Below are 5,285 nucleotides of genomic sequence, written 5' to 3'. Positions count from 1 at the left end.
GGAAGTGGCAGAGCCTATCACGGCACTGCCCTGCCACTCTCCACTTCCTGCATACCTTTACGGCAGCGTGGGGGGGGCCTGGGCTCTGCTCGCACCTCGTCACCGCTGATGAAGCCGCTGGAGAGACCTGTCAACGCCCGCTCGTTTAAATGCGGCGTCACTTGGCACATTATGGGGCTTCCAGCTGACCTGCTGTGCACACACACACACACACACACACAGGCACAAACACACACACACAGGCACACACTCACACAGGCACGCACAAACACACGCACACACACACACAGGTACAAACACATTCCCACAGGCACAATCACCAGCACACAACCAGGCAGACACAGGTGAACACAGACGCACACACACACTGGCAAACACACACTCACAGAGGTGGACATACACACACGCACACACTAACACACAGGTGCTCACACTCCTACAGGCACACACAAGTGCACACACAGTCATACAGACACACACCCACGCACACACACACACACACCCACACACACACACCCATCACCGCCTAGGGCTTTGGGCTTGGACGTCCATGACTTGGCCTGTCGTAAAACAATGTGTCCTTTGAGGAAGCCTGGTGGGAACAGAGTTTTAGAAAGCAGTGGTCTGGTTGAGCTGCACTTGTCCCCAGCTGAACGTCTGAATGGGCTACAGGACGACATGCCCAGTTCCTCTGGCACGAGGAAAAAAAAGCCAGTTTCCTGCCTCACTGTCTGACTGATTTGTGATTCCGAGACCTCACACACACATCTCGCACACATGCAAACACACAGCTCGCACACTGACACGAGCACACACACACCTCATACACACACACGTACACATGGCTACACACAAATATAACACACACACACTCACACACACACACACACACACACACACACACACACACACACACACAGCTTGCAGGAAGTGTGCAGAATCCTTGGCTGGTTTCCAAGTCCTCAAACCAGAGGCTGTTGTTGATGACTTCATCTTCTGAAGGGAGTTTCGGTGTACTGGTCCAACGAACCTCTGTTAGTCTGAAACCCCCCTGGCACGGTTTAGAGACAGACAGAATGACCTGTGCTGTAGTCAGTGAGCTGTGATACTGCCTGAGATTTGTGGTAACATCAGCAGAGTTGACTCAAACACAGTCTCATCTGTGGAGTACTTATCCTCTGATAAGAATCATCATATTTCCTGAATCATGAGTCTCACTGCTGGTCTCCCTGCTCTGTCCTGTCTCACTGCTGGTCTCCCTGCTCTGTCCTGTCTCACTGCTGGTCTCCCTGCTCTGTCCTGTCTCACTGCTGGTCTCACTGCTCTGTCGTGTCTCACTGCTGGTCTCCCTGCTCTGTCCTGTCTCACTGCTGTTCTCCCTGCTCTGTCCTGTCTCACTGCTGTTCTCCCTGCTCTGTCCTGTCTCACTGCTGGTCTCACTGCTCTGTCCTGTCTCACTGCTGGTCTCCCTGTTCTGTCCTGTCTCACTGCTGGTCTCCCTGCTCTGTCCTGTCTCACTGCTGGTCTCCCTGTTCTGTCCTGTCTCACTGCTGGTCTCCCTGTTCTGTCCTGTCTCACTGCTGGTCTCACTGCTCTGTCCTGTCTCACTGCTGGTCTCCCTGGTAGGAAGGGAGAGACTTGCAGGTTGGGACCTTGTCAGAGCCAGTTTGTAAATCACTGCAATAATCCTACAGTACCCTGCCTGCCTGCCTGCCTGCCTGCCTGCCTGCCTGCCTGCTTGCTTGCCTGCCTGCATGTCTGGTATCTATCTGTCCTCCATTCCCTTATCTGCCTGTCTGCCTGACAAGTTGTGTCTTTATGACTCAGATGTGTGGTTGCTCTGCCCCTGTGCCCTCTGGTTCTGACTCAGTCCTTTGGGGAGAGAGGGTTACAGTGTGGGCGTGTGCTGCCGGCGGTGGGGAAGGAGGGAGAGAAAGGGGGAGAGGTGAGGAGGAGAGAGAGATACAGAGAGGGGGGAGTGAGAGATAGAGAGGGAGGGAGAGAGAGTGAGAGGAGGGAGGAGGGGGAGAGAGGGAGGGAGGGAAGGAGGGGGAGAGAGGGAGGGAGGGAGGGGGAGGAGGGGGAGAGAGGGAGGGAGGGAGGGGAGAGGAGGGGGAGAGAGGGAGGGAGGGGAAGGAGGGGGAGAGAGGGAGGGAGGGGGAGAGAGGGAGGGAGGGAGGGGGAGGAGGGGTGAGAGGAGGGAGGAGGGAGGGGAGAGGAGGGGAGAAGAGGGAGGGAGGGAGGGGGAGGAGGGGGAGAGAGGGAGGGAGGGAGGGGAGAGGAGGGGGAGAGGAGGGAGGGAGGGGAGAGGAGGGGAGGGAGGGAGGGAGGGGAGGGAGGGGGAGAGAGGGAGGGAGGGAGGGGAGAGGAGGGGGAGAGTGGGAGGGAGGAGGGGGAGAGAGGGAGGGAGGGAGGGAGAGGAGGGGTGAGAGAGGGAGGGAAGGGAGGGGGAGAGGAGGGGGAGAGGAGGGAGGGAGGGAGGGAGGAGGGGGAGGGAGGGGGGAGAGAGGGAGGGAGGGGAAGGAGGGGGAGAGGGGAGGGAGGGTGGGAGGGAGGGGAGAGGAGGGGGAGAGAGGGAGGGGAGGGGAGAGGAGGGGATATGTCTCAGCTCCAGACCTTCAGTCACTGTGGCGGGGGGGGGGGGGGGGGGGTCACGCAGAGCACTGAGCCAATCAGCTTGCAGCAAACCCAGGTCGTGTGTGTATAATCTTATCTGTGGTTAAACAGAACCACACTTCCTCTCTGACTCACGGCTTGTTTACTTCCTGTTTACGCCCAGATCACCCACCATGTTGCAGTTTCTCTGTGCAACACCACTTCTGCCCCCCTCTTACACCCCACCCCCACGCCACCGCTATGCATTTACATTATTACAAAGTTAACGTAAGCTTAAAGGGGTCATTGATTGCAGAACCGAATTTACCTTGTCACAGCTGAATAACGACATTTCAGTGGGTAAAATACTTCAACTTTTTTGTCTCTGGTCTGTACCTTTGTCACGCCCCATAATTTGGCTGCGCGCTGCTCTGTGTACTTCCACAGAATTACAAAGAAGAACGTTTTTCTAGCATATTATAAATAAAATGTATTATTATTATTATTATATTGTAAATGGATTACGGTGGTAAATACAGTGTTCCAGGCTGTACAGCGAATGCTGACACTTGTTCAGAGTCTTCCTAAGGAACCAAACACTCAACGGGCTGTGATGTTTGTCTATGAGAAGATCCCTGTGCATTTTCGACCCTCAATTACACATTTGCTCGAACCATTTCACCGGACAGTTTTGAAAACCTGGGACAATGTAAAGGCAGGATTTGCTATGAAGCTGGTTGCTGAAAAGAGGTGATGTTCCGACCTTATGTACATCACAACCGCAAGCTGTAGTATGATGTTGTCGCTAACAGTTATTAGCAATGCTAAAGTATCCTGCCTGTATCTAGCATCGGTAGAATGTGTGATCATTTAGTTTATTGCAATGGGGTTAACGTTATTTCATGTTCCTGACTGTTTCATTCAAATAAATAACCTGTGTTGTCATAAATCTACAATTCAAGATGCATGTTTGTCCAGATCTATTTTTCAGCAAGATAGCTAGAGCTAACTGAAGCTGAGTTGAATCACGATAGTTTGTTTGCTAAGCTGTAGTGCTAACGTTACCCACCTAAGTCGATCCTGTTTGCTTCGACAACAGATGTGGAACAACTAACGTAATCATTTCAAATTATATCTAGTCAATCTGTTGAAAACAGTGTTGTCTAGACACAATAGATTTATTTGTATTTTTTCATTTCAAGTCTCCACCTCTTGTTTCAGTGAGTGCTGTTGGCCATGTTACGTTTTTGCTCCGCAGCTTCACTCGTTGAAAACCAACCAATCAGCGCGCATCTCATCTATATATTCACGAGCATACCATAAAAAGAGAAAACCTAGCGTTTTTTCTCGGGACAATTTCACAGGAAGCATTAGGGCGCATAGAACAGCACCCGGGCCATTTTTAGCCCAACCAATGTTACATACCCTATTCCGAGACCTTAAGGAACAGTGTGAAATACCCCAAAAACCCAGTCAATCACCCCTTTAATGTAAAGCGTTGCCAGGTAAACCTAAGCTCGCGGTAATCAAGGTGTGTGTTGCCAGTAACCTGGTAACGTGGTGTCGCTGTCCTGGTGGTGGGGGCTGCACACTAGAGACGGTTTGGTTTTCCAGCTGCTTACTCGTCTCCACTGAGGTCACAGGGAGCATCGAGTGGTCATGAGACGCTGACTGAATTACGGGGCCGGTCAGACAAGACTCGCCCTCTGGCCGTGTCTGAAAGCAGGGAAGAATCTGCACTGAGGTGACTCCATGGGACGTGACCAAGCAGGAGCTCTCAGACAAGGGACTTCAGCTCTGCTCTCCTAGGTGGAGCAGAGAGCTCTCCCGCTTTCTGTCCTCTTCATCTCCCTTTCGTTCTCTCTCTCCCTCCACCCCCTCACCCTTTCTCTCTACTCTCTCTCTCATCTCTCATCTCTCTCTCTTCTCTCTCTCTCTCTCTCTCTCACTCTCATCCTCATTTCTTCTATCTCTCTCTCTGCCTCCCTCTCACCATCCCCCTCTCCTCCCTCTCTGCCCTTCTCTTTCTCTCTCTCTGCCTCCCTCTCTCCCCTTCCCCCTCTCCTCCCTCCTCTCTCCTTCTCCTCTTCCTCCTCCTCCCCCTCTCCCCTAATCCCTCTTTCTCCCTTTCCTTCTCTCCCCCTCACCCCTCTCCCCCTCTCTCTAAGAGGCTCTTCATCTGAGTGGGTCTGTGGGCCGAGGGGACGGCTCTGGTAAGGAGAGGCAGGGTTGAAGCGACTGTGTTGTTGCCACAGCAGAAAGGGTAAGAAGTTGTGTTGGCCCTGTGTGTTGGCCCTGCTTAATGGGGCGTGACAATAGGAAGTGGTTAGGGGTCAGCCACGGCTGCCTTTTACTCTCTACACGGCATGGAGGTAGTTAAAGAGGGGCTTGGGAGGGTGTTGGGGAGACAGGGGGGAGCGGGGGAGAGGTGGGAGAGGGGGGAGTCGGGGGGAGATCGGGGGGTCATCCGTATCCCCACTGGTGTTGAAAGGTGGTTTATTTTGGGAATTGGATGGTAAAATAATCACGTTTCACATGTGCTTGTCCGTGTCTAACTGTGTCTTCCTGGGGCGTGTGACCACAGAGATGAGACTGGATGTGCTGGAAACAGAAGTCTCGACCCTGTGTTTCTGAAGAACAGGAGGTGTGTTGTGTGTCCATGGAAATGATGTCCCAGAATAACAGTGTTT

This window comes from Osmerus eperlanus, chromosome 4 (assembly GCF_963692335.1).
Source record: "Osmerus eperlanus chromosome 4, fOsmEpe2.1, whole genome shotgun sequence".
In the NCBI taxonomy this organism is placed as follows: Eukaryota; Metazoa; Chordata; class Actinopteri; order Osmeriformes; family Osmeridae; genus Osmerus; species Osmerus eperlanus.
Note: the sequence above shows the minus strand (reverse complement) of the source record.